Raw genomic sequence first — 17404 nt, forward strand, 5'->3', positions numbered from 1 at the left:
TCCTTGTACATCAGGTTTTTTAAAAGTTTGTTTGCTCTTGTGATCTCCCTGTCTAAGGTTTCGTCCTTAGGGTATTACAGCAATGTTAGTGTCCACTAACGTTGCTCTTAAGATTTAAATTATTAGTACATTGAGTGGTTCTGGTGACCAGGTATGGACCATGTGGAGGGGCGGGAAGTACTGTTCCAATGAAAGACTGAACTGAAACACATCCCTCTTGCTAATAACTTAAAGATGCTAAATTAATGTTAGGCTATTAATTTGCCTTATTATATATAAGCAGAAGCAGCATTCCTAGTATGAAAATATGTAGTTGAGGGGGCTCGACTTTTCTTTGAGAGAGGTTTACTTGCTACTGTTGTTACTGATACACTTTTTACTTCTTTTAACATTTTAATTTCAGGGGCACCTGAGTGGCTCAGTTGATTAAACATCTGCCTTTGGCTCAGGTCATGATCCCAGGGTCCTAGAATAGAGCCCCACATTGGTTTCCCTGCTCAGTGGGGAGTCTGCTTCTCCCTCTCCCTTTGCCCCCCCAACTCTTGCTTGCTCTCTCTCAAATAAATAAATCTTCAAAAAATTTTTAATTCTAATATAGTCAATATATAGTGTCAGTTCCAGGTGTATAATATAGTGATGCAACAATTCTATACATTACTCAGTGCTCATCACGATAAATGTACCTTAGTCCTCTTCACCTGTTTCACCCACTTCCCTCCCCCCCACCTCCCTTCTGGTAATCACCACTTTGTTCTTTATAGTTCAGAGTTTGTTTTTTGGTTTGTCTCTTTTCGCTGTTTTGTTTCTTAAATTCCACAGATGAGTGAAATCATACGGTATTTGTCTTTCTCTGACCGATGTATTTTGCATAATATGATACCCTCTAGCTCCATCCATGTCATTGCAAATAGCAAGATTTCATTCTTTTTTAAGGCTGAGTAATATGCCATAGTATATGTATATGTACCACATCTTCCTTCTGTAAGGATGGGATATCTTTTCATTTTTTTGCGCTATCTTCTTTAATCAGCGTTCTATAGTTTTCAGAGTACACGTCTTATTATCTCCTTGGTTAAGTTTATTCCTGGGGATTTTATTATTTTTGGCACAATTGTAAGTGGGATTTTTTTTTCTTAATTTCTCTTTCTGCTACTTCATTATTAGCATGTAGAAATACAACAGATTTATGTATACTGATTTTGTATCCTGTACCTTACTGAATTCATTTATCAGTTTAGTAGTTTTTTGGTGGAGTCTTTCGTGTTTTCTATATATAGCATCATGTCATTTGCAAATAGTGAGTTTTACTTCTTTCTTACCAGTTTGGATGCCTTTTATTTCTTTTTTGTTGTCTGATTGCTGTGGCTGATACTTCCAGTACTATGTTGAATAAAAGTGGTAAGAGTAGGGGTGCCTGGGTGGCACAGCGGTTAGGCGTCTGCCTTCGGCTCAGGGCGTGATCCCGGAGTCATGGGATCAAGCCCCACATCAGGCTCCTCCGTTATGAACCTGCTTCTTCCTCTCCCACTCCCCCTGCTTGTGTTCCCTCTCTCGCTGGCTGTCTCTATCTCTGTCAAATAAATAAATAAAATCTTAAAAAAAAAAAAAGTGGTAAGAGTAGGCATCCTTGTCTTCTTCCTGATCTTAGGGGGAAGGCTGTCAATTTTTCCCCATTGAGGATGATATTGGCTATGGGTTGTTTATGTATGATTTTCATTATGTTGAAGTATATTCCCTCTAGACCTACTTTGCAGAGGGTTTTTATCATGAAGGGATGTTGTATTTTGTCAAATGCTTTTTCTGCATCTATTGAAATAATCACGTGTTTCTTATTTTTCTTGTTGACATGACATCACATTTATTGATTTGCAAATATAGAACCAGGTTTTCATTGTAGGAATAAATCCCACTTGATTATGGTGAATGATTTTTTAAAAATGTGTTGTTGGATTTGGTTTGCTGATATTTTGTTGGGAATTTTTGCATCTATGTTCATCAGAGAAATGGGTCTGTAGTTCTTTTTTATTGTGGTTTCTTTATCTGGTTTTGGTATCAGGGTAATGCTGGCCTCATAAAATGAATTTGGAAGTTTCCTTGCCTCTTCTAGTTTTTGGAATAGTTTGAGAAGAATAGGTATTAATTCTTCTTTAAATGTGTGGTGAAATTTGCATGTGAAGCCGTCTCGTTCTGGACTTTTGTTTGTTGGGAGTTTTTGATTACTGATTCAGTTTTATTACTGGTGATCAGTCTGTTCATTTTTTCCCCTCTTTCTTCCTGGTTTAGTTTTGCAAACTTCTATGTTTCTAGGAATTTATCCATTTCTTCCAGGTTGTCCAATTTGTTGGCATATAATTTTTCATCATATTCTCTTATAATCCTTTTTATTTCTGTTGGGCTGGTGGTTATTTCTCTTTCATTTCTGATTTTGTTTGGGTCCTCTGTCTCTCTTTTTTTTTTTTTTAATGACTCTGGTAAAGACTTATCATTTGTTGATCTTTTCAAAGAATCAGCTCCTGGTTTTATTGATCTGTTCTATTTTAGTTTCTGTTTCGTTTATTTCTGCTCTAATGTTTTTTGAAGTTTTTACTCAAATTCCAGGTAGTTAACCTACCGTGTAATAATAGTTTCAAGTATACAATATAGTGATTCAACACTTCCATATAACTCCTGGTGCTTATCACAAGTGCACTCCTTAGCCCCCATCACCTGTTTAACCTATCCCCCCCCACACTGCCCCTCTGTTAATCACCAGTCTGTTCTCTATAGTTAAGAGTTTCTTGGTTTGCTTCTCTCTTTTTCTCCTCTTTGCTCATTTGTTTTGTTTCTTAAAAATCCACGTATTAGTGAAATCATACAGTATTTGTCTTTCTGACTGGTTTATTTCACTTAGCATATTCTCTAGCTCCACCACATCTTTGCAAATGGCAAGATTTCACTATTTTTGATGGCTGAGTAATATTCCATTATATATGTATATATTTATATATATAATATACACATGTATACACATATATGTACACATACATATATACAATACACACACATACACATACACACACACATATCACATATCTTTATCCATTCATCAGTTGATGGACGCTTGGGCTCTTTCCATAATATCGCTATTGTAAATAATGCTGCTATAAACATTGGGGTTTGTATATCCCTTTGAATTAGTATTTTTGCATCGTTTGGGTAAATACCCAGTAGTGTGATTGCTGGATCAAAGGGTAGTTCTATTTTTAATTTTTTGAGGAACCTCTACTCTTTTCCATAGTGGCTGTATCAGTTTGCATTCCATCACTGATCATTAGGGAAAAACAAATCAAAACTATAATGAGATATCACCTCACATCTGTCAGAATGGCTAAAATCAACACAGAAAACAACAGGTGTTGACAAGGATGTGGAGAAAGGGGAAAACTTCTTGCGCCATTGGTGGGAATGCAAACTGGTGCAGCCACTCTGGAAAACAGTGTGGAGGTTCCCCTACTATAATTTTTATATTTTCCTTCTTTCTACTGGTTTTGGATTTTGTTTGTTGTTCTTTTTCTGCCTCCTTTAGGTGTATACAGTTAGGGGTTTTTGTTTTGTTTTTAAGATTTTTCTTGCTTCTTGAGGTAGGTCTGTATTGCTTTAAAAATTTCCTCATAGGACAGCTTTTGCTGCATTCCAAAGATTTTGGACCATCGTGTTTTCATCTTCATTTGTCTCCCTGTATTTTTTAAATTTCCTCTTTGATTTACTGGTTGACCCATCATTGTTTCGTAGCATGTTATTTAACCTCCATGTATTTGTGGTCTTTCCAAGATTTTTTTCCTGTGGTTGATTTCTAGTTTCATAGCATTATGGTCAGAAAAGACACATGGTAAGGCTTCAGTCTTTTTAAATTTGTTCAGACTTGTTTTGTGGCCTAATATGTGATCTATTCTGGAGAATGTTCCATGTGTACGTGAAAAGAATATGTATTCTGCAGTTTTTGGATGGAATGTTTTGAATATTTTGTTAGCTCTATCTGGTCCAATGTATCATTCAAAGCCACTATTCCCTTGTTGGTTTTCTGGTTGCATGATCTAGCCGTTGATGTAAATGGGGTGCTTTAGTCCCCTGCTATTATTCTATTACTATTGATTACTGCCTTTATTCTTCTTAATAGCTGTTTTGTGTATTTGGGTGTTCTCGTGGGTGCATCAATATTTACAATTGTTGTATTTTCTTGTTGGATTGTTCTCTTCATGATTATGTCCTTCCTTGTATGTTGTTACAGTCTTTGTTCTAAAGTTTATTTTGTCTGATATAAGTATCATTACCCCGGTTTTCTTTTCCCTTTCATTTGCATGATAAATGCTTTTCCATCCCTTCACTTTCAATCTGTATTTGTCTTTAGGTCTGAAATGAGTGTCTTGTAGGAAGCACATAGATGGATCTTGCTTTTTATCCCTTCTATCACCCTGTGTCTTTAATTGGAGCATTTAGTTCATTTAAAATCAAAGCAATTATTGATAGGTCTGTACTTATTGCCGTTTTGTTACTTGTTTTGTGGTTGTTTTTGTAGTTCTTTCCTCTCTTGCTCTCTTCTCATGGTTTGCTGGCTTTCTTTAGTGATACGCTTGTATTCCTTTCCCTTTGTTTTTTGCATATCTATTACTGGTTTATGATTAGTGGTTACTATTATTAGGTTTGTATTTAACATTTTATGCATATAGCAGTCTATGTTAGGTTGCTGGTTGCTTATGTTTGTACCCATTCTTTACTCCTCTCCCCCTACATTTTAGGCATTTGGTATATATATATATATATACATACACACACACACACACACACACTTAACTGCTTTTGTGCTTCCTACTTTTCTTACTTCTACTTATAATATTCCCTTTCCACTCAAAGAGTCCTCTTTAATATTTCTTGTAGGGCTGGTTTAGTGGTCATGAATTTCTTTAACTTTTGTTTGTCTGGGAAACTGTTTATCTCTCCTATTCTGAATCATAGCCTCACTGGATAGAGTATTCTTGGCTGCAGGTTTTGTTTTGTTTTTTGTTTTGTTTTGTTTTGTTTTTCTTTCAGGACTTTTCATATATCATGCCATTCTCTTCTGGCCTGTGAAGTTTCTGCTGAAACATCAGTTGATAGCCTTATGGGGTTTCCCTTGTATGTAACTGTTTTCTTTTGCTGCTTCTAAAATTCTCTATTTATCACTACTTTTTGCCATTGTAGTTACTATATGTCTTGGTGTGGACGTCCTTGAGTTGATTTTGTTGGGGGCTCTCTGTTCCTGCTGGATCTTGGATGTCTGTTTCCTTTCCCAAGTAAGTTTTCAGCTATTATTTCTTCAAATACATTCTGCCTCCTTTTCTCTCTGTTCTCCTTCTGGGATCCCTATAATGCCAGTGTTGTTACACTTCATGTTGTCGCTGAGTTCCCAAAGTCTATTGACATTTATTATTATTATTATTATTATTATTATTATTATTTTGTTTCTGGTTCAACTTTATTGCTTTTCATTACTCCCTCCTCTAGGCTGCTGATCCATTCTTCTGCTTCCTCTGGTCTACTATTTATTTCATCTAGTGTATTTTGAATATCAGTTATTGAGTTCTTCATCTGTGATTGGTTCTTTGTTTTCTATCTGTTTTTAAGCATCTCATTGAGGTCCTCCACTCTCTTCTCAAGTTGAGTGAGTATCTTTATGACCACTACTTTATTGTATTTATTTATTTTTTAAAAGACATATTTATTTTTTCTAGAGAGAGTGTGTAAGAGAGCGGTGGGAGGGCTGGAGGGAGAAAGAGGGAATCTTTGAGCAGACTCCCTGCAGAGCAGGGAGCCCAGTGTGGGGCTCGAGGACCCTGGGATCATGGCCTGAGCCAAAATCGAGTTGGCTGCTTAACCGAGTCACCCAGGTGTCTGTTCTTGTGACCATTACTTTAAATTCTCTAACAGGCATATTACTTATCTCAGTTTTGTTTAACTCTCTTACGGTGATTTTGTCCTATTCCTTCATTTGGGACCTACCCCTGTGTCCTCATATTGACTAACTCTCTGTGTCTCTTCCTACATGTTAGGAAAGTCAGGTACATCTCTTGCTCTTGAAAACAGTGGCCTTGAAGAAGAGGTCCTGTGGTGCCCTGCAGTGCAGTGTGCCCTGTTCACCATAATCGGGCACTTTAGGGGTGTCGCCTATGTGTGTTGCCTACACCCTACTCTTGTGGCTGAGCTGCCTTTACCTTTAGTCCACTTGTCTTCAGTCACTCTCTCTGCCTATTGAGGGCAGAATTTGTTCCCTGTGATAGTTTAGCTAGTCTGGTGCCACTTGGGCTTGAGTGGGGTCAGACCAGGCATTTATTTGCCAGAGATGCAGTAGCACTGAACTACAGGTGCTTTCCCTGTGTTGTCCCCCAGGAAGCTCTCACTGGTGGGCAGGGCCTGTATTCAGACCAGATGTCTCCCCACCACCCCATTGCTGGGACCACAGTGGAAATGGTGTGTGTGGTTCTCTTCCCCTCTCCCTGGTGTAGGAGTCCCATTGGAGTGGTGCTGGCTCCTGCTGGGGCTGCTTGCACACTGTCAGGCTTGTGGCACCACTTTGGATGGGCTCCAGTCCAGGCTGAATTGAAGGGGGAAGGTCTGCAGGAGAACACAGGGTGGGGCATGTGGTGTTAGCAAGGTTTGAGCAAGTCTGTTTTGGGAGAGACCTGGAGTGGAGGTCTGGCTTGAAGGGGCATGGGACCTGAGAATGAGGGGGCAGGGCATACTTTTAACAACTTATTTTATACAGTGTTGGCACTGTCATTCCAGCCTCATTCCAGATGCCCTGTTTAGGCTAGGGGGCAGGGTTGGAAATGGTGCCTACTAGAACCTTTGTTTTTGCAGGAGTCTCCCAATGATCTCTGCCTCTCCAGCACAAACTCTGAGATTAGTAAAGAAATCTCTCTACCATATACCCTAGGTGTTTTTCAAACTGCTACCCCTATGCTGTAGCTCTGTGGGGCTGTTTGTTATGCTGTATCTTTAAGGGCAGGAACTCAGTTTCCTCTTGCCCTTCTGGCTCTGCTGGAGCTGAGCCCACTGATTTTTAAAATTCCAGGTGTTAAGCCCTGCTGATTTTAAGAACTTGCCAAATTATGCCCCTCTGGTTTTTAAAGTCAAATATTATGGGGATTTGTCTTCCCCGTGTGAGTTCTCTATGCCTGGGGTTTCTGGTATGAGGGTCTGCTCCTCTCCCCTCTCCATGCCTGTGGCATCCTTGTCTCCTGCAGGCAGTCCCAAGGGTCCCCTTAGCTCCCAACTCTGTCTCTGTCTTTCCTATTCCCTTCGATGTGGCCTCTTCTCTACATTTAGCATGGAGAGTCTATTCTGGAAGCTGTTGCGTTGTTTTCTGGGTGATTTACACTGATGTGGGTGTTTTGTAGTTGCATCTGTGGGATGAGGTGAGCTTAGCATCCTCCTATTCTTCCCTCTACCCCAGAAATCTCTTGACATACCTTTTACCTAAACCTGGTGCTGAGGATGAAATATTGTATTTCTGTGGGATGCTGTTGTTGCATGAATATGATCTTACTTCTAATCCCTGGAAAGAAAATCCTTCTTTTCTAGTCCATTCCTTCCAACTGGCTGAATCCTCTTCATACGTAGGATCTCAGTGGCCTCTGTAACAAGTCCTAAAATTATAGGGACAAGTGCAGCTGCTCTTACCTATCCAGATGGGAAAATGAAGGCACCGTGTGGTTATCAAAGTAGCACTTTTAATGCAAAGTTTCCTAATAGTGGTCCTAACCATCTTTACTAAATACCTGCTATTGTCCAGACGTTGGGCTGGCGGATTTAGTTTCCCCTTATCCACATACACAGATATTTAGGCAGAAGGTGAAGCTCCTTACGAGAGCATCAGCCTTCACTTTGAACTCAGCAGGCACTGCCAGTTTTGTAGTTCTGCCATCACACCCTGCCTTGTTTTCCTCCCTACCTATAACTACTTCCCCAGTTCCTGTCCTGGACAGGTCGGGACTGCTCTGGGCATTCTGCCAGCTAATGGCGGGTTATTAGCTCACTTCCTCCAGACTCTCAGAAGGGAAGACTTACCTGTGTGGCCTTATCTGAACCATAGATTTTCTTTCTTGTATTGAGCTGCAGCCCTGAATTTTATAAAGATGTCTATACCTGTGATCCCATTCTTGACATCCCAACATGTCACTTCCTTCTAATCACGCTCACCCTCACAATACCTTCTAAGAAGGTATTTTATAATGAGAAACTTGACAGTGGAGAGAAAGTAGCTTCCTTGCTCAAGGTCATATAACGTGTTTGAGCATGAGTTCAGATTCACATTCTGTTTCCAGGTCTTTGCCATGTCTACCCTGTTACACTTTAGTCATTCTTAATTTCAGCTGCTCTTACTTATATGAAGGACTAGCAAGTGTTTGCAATTTCACTCACATGTTATGCTCTTAGAACAAGTGAGTAACATGTTTCTTGAACCTCACTATTTTTAGAAAGTGCTTTATTTAAGCTTGCCCTGGGCGTAATGAATCCTTGCTCTGCTTCCTAAGGTTTTTTATGTATCGTTAGCCGGTATACTGACTGTACATTTAAAAAGTTGGCCAAAGACCGCATCTGGGGCATGGGGTTGCACTGCAGTGCAGCAGGGGAATGCAGATTTCTCTCAGGGATGTCTGCTATTCTGAGAGAGGAAATTCCTGCCCTGAATCCTAACCTACCAGACCACCTCTGGTCTTGCAGTATGAGAAGATGACAACAGTTAACTCCTTTATCCCTGAAGTGTTTGTTCCAAAGAGTAATTTCAGTTGTGTATTTGATACTGGGAAAGCATTTTCCCATAGGATTAAGGCTGTACGTGGTGGCTAGGAAGACCCAGAGGAGAAGAAAGACCAGGCAGGACAAATCCAGCTCTAGGAGAAGGCTTAAATTATTTATATCACCACTTTATTTGTAAATAGCCCTTTGTTTGGATAGCAGGGAATCTAAATCCATGCAGACCATTATTTATATAGCACACTATGCAAGATCTTTGCAGCCTAAGATCTTCATCTCTCCACTTCCCCCAGCCCCTTTACAATACTAAAACCAGGCAGCTGAAGACTCAGTTCATGTCTCACATTTCCTATGAAGAACGTCAGTCTTTTATATCATTTATTCTTTACAAACACACTATTGATTGTGCTGGAAAAATACAAGTATCTCCGAAGACACACAGGTAACACCCTAACGTTTGTTTACTCATCTTCGTGAAATGGATTGACATTGTTCCCATAAGAATTATTTCCAGGTGAGGGGTAGAAAGCAGGTCTGTTAAGGGTGAAGGCAGAGGAGGTAGACGTGTGCTGAAAGAGGAGGGGGAAGCCATCGAAGCGACCTTTTGGGTGCACCTGTTTTTCCCCAGACTGACCCTGTTGACCGAGGAGTGCCAGGAGCGTTCACGATGGACGCTGGTGAGATCCTTACAGACAACTGGTGCCTCCTTCCAAGCTGAGATGAAAGAATACCACTGTCCATTTTCCTTACAGTATCTCTACATCTAGGCCTCTCCGGATTAACTTGATGGTCTGTTTTATTTCCCCTTTGCATCTATTAAAAACAAACAGAGGATTAATCAAAAGTGCTACTGCTTCAAAAAGCAACAAAATGTGTTTCTTGTTTGGCTTTGCCCATACACTTAAGCTTCTGAAGGAAGAATTGTCATGCTTAATAGATTTCATGAGCCCACCGAGCCTGGCTGCTTTCTTTGGTGTTGCTTGTAAATTTATTTCCATTTCAGTATCTTTACAGACATCTTTAAGCAAACAGTCAGGCTGTGGTAGGGCCAGGGTCTCAGTAACACATTTGCTGAAACATTGAAGGCAAGGGCCAGGTATATTCTAGGGTGCCATCACCGTTAAATATCTCTATTCTCTTGCATTTTCAAAGTCATACAGCATCATTTGGGATTTGTCTCAGGACATACATGCTTCGAGATGTTTTTTAGATTTGGTAACATTCAGAGCGTCTCAGTTTTGGAAATTTGTTCTCACTTCTCTCACATGCTTTCCAAAAGGTAGGTGAAGATAAGGAGAGTTTTTATTTAAAAAAAAAAAAAATTGAGGTTTAAGCTCCTCTTTGCCCTCACTGTTTTAAGCCTGGTGTCTAGAAAGAGGTTGAAACTTATTTCCATTATTCAGGTTGGAGTTACTCTTGGTTTTCACAAATCCTAGTGCTTCGGATAATTTAAAAGTTGTCACTTTGTCTAAGAAATAACTCCACTAAAACAGGAAATTTCTTTTATATTCCACCGTGTTATATTCTAAAATACAATGATCGTTTGTACTGAGGATGATTTTGAAAAAGTGAATAAGTAATACACGGTTTCCCTGGTGCTCTTATGAACAGCCTAGAAAGATGCACAGCAAGACTTCAAGAAATCAAACTGGGAATTCTGCATGAAGATAGGATTTGAAGAAATCTTATTTTAACTCCCACTTTCCTCTGTTTGTGCCCTGTAGGAGGACCCTGTAATGGGGACATGAAGGAGAGGAAAAGGGGAGAGAAGACATTGTGTCATATGTTACCAACACATGATATTTTAATGCTTTCTTATTTAGGTATAATTTTTATACAATGAAATGTAAAGTTAAAATATTCAGTTCAGTAAGTTTTGACAGATGTACACGCTTGTGGATACCCCCTCCATTAAGATACCAATTTCATCACTCTGGAAAATTTCTCCTGCCCCTCACATTTCTTGTAACCCAGTTATAGGGGAAACCATTTATTCCCATCATTATCATTTCCTGTTGCCTCTTCTTGATTTCATGTAAATAAAATCATACAGTAGGTACTGTTTTGTGCCTGGATTCTATAGCTCAGCATTATATTTTTGAGACTAATCGAAATTGTTGCATGTATGCATAGTTCGTTTTTGTGTTTTGTAGTATGAATGTGTCATACAATGGATATTGCAGTGTTTCCAGTTTTAGAATATTATGAATGAAGGTGGTATGAACATTCATATACAACTTTTTTGTGTCAACCTGTGTTTTAATTTCTCTGGGGAAAGTACTTAGGAATGGGATTGCTGGATCATAAGCCAGGAGTGTATTTAATTTTGTAAAAAGTAGCCAGCTTTCCAAACTGGTTGTACCATTTGGCGATATCCTTACCTCAATAAATGGGAGTTCCAGCTGTTCTATATCCTAAGATATGAGTTGATATAGTTTTTTTAATAGAGGTTGTGTAGTGGTAACTCATTGTGGTTTTACTTGGCATGTCTGATGACTAATGATATCGAGCATCTTTTTCCGTGCTTATGGGCCATTTGTGTATTTTTTATGAAGTGTCCACATTTTTCACCCATTTTTCTATTAGCTTATCTTAGTATTCATAAAAGTTCTTTTCATGTTAGGGATATGAGTCCAAGAGATGTGTCATGAATATTTTCTCCCAGTATGTAGCTTGCCTTTTCAATTTCTTAAAGGTTGTCTTTTGAAGAACAGAAGTTTTAAATATTGATGAATGCCATTTTATCAATATTTTCTCTTATGGGTAGTGCTTTTTGAATTCTAAGAAGCTACTGCCTGTCTCAAGTTAATGAGCATAATCTCCTGTGTTTTCTTCTATGTTCTTTAGAGCTTTAACATATACAGTTAGGTTTGCAATCCATCTTGAGTTAATTTTATGTATATCATGAGGAATGGGTCAAGATTAATTTTTTTCTATGCAGATATCCACTTACCAGTTGAAAAGATATTTCTTTTCTCATTAAATTGCATTTATGCCTCTGTCAAACGTCAGTTTTCTATATACGTGTATCTCCTTCTGGACTCTCTATTTTGTGGTCTACTTGTCTATCTCTATGCCACTGCTACACTGTCTTAATTAAATCATACAATCAGCTAGTATAGGTTCTTCAACCTTTTCTTTTTCAAGATGTTTCATCAATCTCGGGTCCTCCCCCCACGCCTGTATAAATTTAACGCCAGTTTATCAATTTGTCAAAAAGTGTGCTAAAATTTTGATTGAAATTTCTTTGAGTATATGGATGAATTCAGGCAGAATTAATATCTTCACCATATTGAGTCTTCTAACCCCTGAGTATATTATAACTCTCAATTTATTTAGGTCTTCATTAATTTCTCTCACCAGTATTTTATAGTTTTCAGTGAAAGGTCTCATGAATCTTATGAAAGTATTGCTAGGTCCTTCATGTTCTTTGATATTATTGTAAATTATATTGAATTTTTAATTTAGCTTTTTATTTATTAGTATATAAAAATAAAGTAGATTTTTTATTGATTTTTTTTTTTTTTTTTTTTTGTATCCCAACCTTACTGAATTGACTTAATAGATCCAGTAGGCCCAAGTATATTTCTTAGGACTTTCTGTGTGCACAGTTATGTCCTTTGGGAATAAAGACAGTTTCATTTCTTTGGCAATTGTTATGCTTTATAAATATTTTTCTGGTGTAATTGTTCTGGTGAGGACTTATACTTACAATATTGGATAGACATGTTGAGATCACATATTGTAAGAATTATCAAAACTTTGTCACAAAGAAAAATCCTGGGCCAGATTGTGTTGCGAGTTAATTCTCTGTCCATTTAAGGATCAAAAAAAAAAAAAAAAAAAGTGATACCAATCTTACTCAGTTTATTTAAGGAATTGACAGAGAAGGTAACACTTTTCAATGTGTGTTGTTAGGCTAGCATTACCTGATACCCAAACCTGAAAAGGACAGTGTAAGAAAATAAAAGTATAGATCAGTAACCTTATGAACATAGACACAAAAATCTTTAATAAAACATTAGAAAATTGAACCTAGCAATCCGTGTAAAGAATAATACATGTTTACCAAGAAATGCAAGCTTGGTTTACTATTTGAAAATCAGTCACTGCAATTTATCATATTTAACAGAAGAGAGGAGAAAAATCATATGATCATCTGAAGGGATGCTGAAAAACATTTGGAAAAAAATATAACAAAAGTTCATCTCAGAAAACTTGGAATAACAGGAAGTTCCTCATTTGACAAAGGGAATCTACAAAAAGCCAATGGCTCACATATTACTTGGTAAAATATGAAAAATAGAAGATTGGGTATATAACTCTTATACTTTTATCAAAAATGTACATGACATTTTGCAAACATCTTGAAAGCCATTATTTTATTATCATCACTCCATTTTAGTTAGAAAAAAAAACACTTTCCTAAAATCTGACATTTTGGCAATGCAGTTTAAGATTCTGTAACAGTTTACCTTACGTCTTGCATTCACAAATTGGGTCCAAAATAATTAGGAGCGCACTCTGGTGCAGAGTACCCCTGTGTAGCCATCCGCATCCCCTGTTTAGAAACTTTATTTCAGTAGCAATAATAAGATGAACCCAAGGAAGACATAGGAGGATTTAGATGACGATGCTAGCGGTAAAAATGGAGGAAAGGGATACAGAAGCATTTCAAAATAGGTAATTCTGGATTGCTGCATGTATGTAGAAGATAAAAGTAGAGGTGGGATAAAGGACAGGAACTTTTGTACATGTCCTTTCCTCTGCTTGGATTTAGTCTAGCCTTTTCTTTTTATCTAGTTAATTCCTCCTCATTTTTTAAAATTCAAATTTTTTATCTTGTGATAATTATAGATTCACATGCAGTTGTAAGAAATGATACAGATGCCGTGTACCCTTTGCACAGTTTCCCCCAGTGGTAACATCTTGCAAAACTATGATATAATATCACAAGAGGGTACTGACATTTATACAGTCAAGATACAAAATATTTCCATCACCACAAGGATCCCTCATTTGGGCTTTTATAGCCATAATAACTTTTCTCCTGCCCTCATCTCCCACTTAGCCTCTTAGCAACTACTAATCTGTTCTCCATTTCTATAATTCTGTCATTTCAAGATTGTTACGTGAATGGAATCATATAGCATACAACCTTTCGGGGTTGGCTTTTCACTTAGCATAATTCTCTGCTGATTCATCTAGATTGTTGCTTCTATCAGTGGTTTGTTTATTTACTTTGTAATTGCCAACTAGTAGTCCATGGCGTGGCTATACCATAGTTTGTTTACCTGTTGACCTATTGAAGGGTGTCTGGGTTTTCAATTTAAGGTTGCCACGAATAAAGCTTCTATAAACATGATAGGTTTTAGTGTGAACATACATATTTATTTCTTGAGGACAAATGCTCAGGAGTATAATCACTGGGTCATATGATAGTCGTATGGTTAGTTTCTTAAGAAACTGTCAGAATATTCTCTGGAGTGGCTGTACCATTTTATATTCTCATCAGTAATACATGATTGATTCAGTTTCTCTGCATCTTCACTACCACTTGGTGTTGTCACTATTTTTTATTTTAGCCCTTCAGGTAGGTATGTAGTGATAGATCTCATTGTTGTTTTAATGTGCATTTTCTTAATGGCTAATGATGTTGAACATATTTTCATGTACTTATTTGCCATCTGTATAGCCTCTTCAGTGAAATGCCTGTCCATATCTTTTGCCGATTTTCTAATTGTTCGTTTTCTTTTTTCTTTCTCTCTTTTATCTTTTATTGTTAAGGTTTGAAGGTACCTATTCTGAATACTAGCTCTTTGTCAAATGTATGAAAATATTTTCTTCTTTAATTTGTCTTTTTTTTTTTTTTTTAAAGCTCAATTTGTTCATTGTGTTGTAGGCTCTCTGGTGGTCTGGGCTGGGCTCTGAGTTCTCAGCAATTCCTCTGGTTGAGAGCACTCCAGTGCCAAACTCTGCTCCTCTTTACATGCTCTACAGGAGAAGCTCATGATGTTCCACTATGTAGATTTCTCAGCAAGGAGAAAGTCCAGAGCACCAGGCGTTGGACTCTCGACTGCTCTCTGTCCGCTCCTGCCTGTACCACACTCCTCTGCAGTTTGTCTTTTTATCCTTCTAACAGGATCTTTTTTGAGCAAAGGTTTTCAATTTTGGTCAAGCCCAATTTTCAGTTTTTCTTGTTTTAGATCATGCTTTTAGTTTCTTTTTCTTTTTTAAAAAAGATTTATTCTTAGAGAGTGTGAGCATGAGCAGAGGGAGGGGCAGAGAGAGAATCTAAAGCCAACTCTGTGCTGAGCTCCATCTCATGACTCTGAGATCATGAGCAGAAACCAAGAGTCGGCCACTTAATCAGCTGAGCCACCCAGGAGCCCCAGTTTCAAGTCTTTTAGTTTCAAGTCTAATAGCTCTACTTAGTTTTCATCCCCAAAATTTTTCTGCATTTTTAAAAAGTTTTATAGCTTTGTTTTACATCTTACTTAGTAAACAATCAATTTTGTGTTAATTTTTGTATAAACTATGAGACTTAGGTCAAGTTTCTTATCCTTTGTCTATAGATGTCCAATTGCTCCAGCACTTTTTGTTGGAAAGGCTATCTTTTCTTCATTAGTCCTTTTACATTTTTGTCAAAGATCAGTCGAATATATTTGTGTGCATCTATTTTTGGGTTGTCTGTTCTGTTCCATTGATCTGTTTTTCTATTCCTCTACCAATAGCACAGTTTTGATTATGTAATACATGTCTTAAAATTGGGTGCAATAATTCCTTCCACTTTATACTTACTTTAAAAAAAACTTAGCTATTGTAATTCCTTTTCCTTTCCATACTGATTTCGGAATAATCAGGTTTTTTTCTACAAAATATTTTGCTGGGATTTTTATGGAAATTTCATTAAATCTGTATGTCAATTTGGAAAGAATTGACATCTTTCCTATGTTGAGTCTTCTGATCTGTGAACATAAAGAAAGTCTTTCCATCTATTTAGGTCTTTGGCTTTTTTTTCATTAGGCTTTTATTCTTTTTCTTTTGTTCTTTTTTTTCTTTCTTGCCTTATTACACTGGCTAGAATTTTCAGCACTATATTGAATAAGAGTGATAGTGGAGATGTTTGTCTTCTTACTTACTTTGGGGGAAAGCATTCAGTCTTGCATCATTAAGTATAATGTTAGATGTAGGTTTTTTATAGATGCTCTTTATCAAACTGAGAAAGTTCCCCTAATTCCTATATTTTCTGAGCATTTTTATCATGAGTGAATGTTGAAGTTTGTCAAATACTTCTGTATCTTATGTAGTTTTTTGAACTTGAAAACTCTTGCAACTTCATCATGGTGTGTTTTCACCTCTCTCTGTGTTCCTCTTTGTACTTTGCCAAGGGGTTCCTCCTTAAATTTTGTGACAATGTTGAGAATAGAAAAGGTTTTTCTTTTCTCTATCATGGAAGAGAAGTAAGAGCTCAGGCTTGCTATAAGGTCAGGATTTTATTCCTGATTCTATTTACTTCTTGATGAATGTGATCATATTCTCTTTGAATCTCAGTTTCTTAATTTGCAAATTGGGGAAAAATAGGTACATTACATGTTTACAGTGATGATTAGATGAATTGATAGAAGGGGTCTTTGTTAATATTATTGATTGTTAGATATGAACTAAGTAATTAATGTTAGACTATTCATCTTCCCCGGTACTTGATAGTCTTTATCTTTTGTTGCTTTGCCGCAGTAAGTGATTTGACAGAGAGGAAAAAGGACGTTTCTGTACAGAACGTACCAACAATGGAACATACTAAACTCGCATTCCCCATGCAGGAATAGGCAAGAGGCAAGTGTACATCTAGCTGCATCAAGAAAAAGAAAACAGATTATGGTACCAGTAATACTAAGGAAACTTTTATGGAGATTCTGAGACATGTAGTGGATGGCAAAGGATAAATTAATATTTAGGTGGGAGGAGAAGGGGTAGATGAAAATTCCACCTAACCATGTTTCAGTTGTATCCCAAGATATCAGAGATCAGTTTCTTCACTATTACTAGACTGTATCCAGAAAAATTGGAATGATAACTGCTTTGGAAGGAGAAGAGTGTATGTATTTGAAGGGTGGGCTTATAAGAGACTGAGGAGTCAAAGTTTTCTAGAAAGGGCTGAGCCCTATTCAGGACCCTCTTCAGGGGAAGGGCAGCCAGCTTCCGTGCTGCAGCCCCTAAGAAATCTGAGTGAAATAAATTCATGAAAAACAGATAAATGCTTTGGTAGAGTAAGTCAAAGAACAATGGCAGCACATCTCAGATTTTCTAAGATATTATTTCTCATTGAAACAGTCCAACTCAGTGTTGGATCATGTCTTAATTTTTTATTTTATTTTATTATTATTTTTTTTTTTATTTTTTTATTTTTTTATTTTTTTTTTTAAAGATTTTATTTATTTATTTGACAGAGAGAGAGACAGCCAGCGAGAGAGGGAACACAAGCAGGGGGAGTGGGAGAGGAAGAAGCAGGCTCATAGCGAAGAAGAAGCCTGGATGTGGGGCTCGATCCCTTAACGCCGGGATCACGCCCTGAGCCGAAGGCAGACGCTTAACCGCTGTGCCACCCAGGCGCCCCTATTATTATTATTAT

At 37.6% G+C, this 17404-nt stretch overlaps 1 protein-coding gene across 2 annotated transcripts in view; it reads left to right on the forward strand.

Moving 5' to 3' along the window:
* NRG1 (neuregulin 1) overlaps positions 1–17404 on the forward strand; it is a 1047504-nt gene that overhangs the window by 117791 nt on the left and 912309 nt on the right. The gene's annotated exons all lie outside the window — the stretch shown is intronic.

Source organism: Ursus maritimus, unplaced genomic scaffold (genome assembly GCF_017311325.1).
Source record: "Ursus maritimus isolate PB19 unplaced genomic scaffold, ASM1731132v1 scaffold_28, whole genome shotgun sequence".
NCBI lineage: Eukaryota > Metazoa > Chordata > Mammalia > Carnivora > Ursidae > Ursus > Ursus maritimus.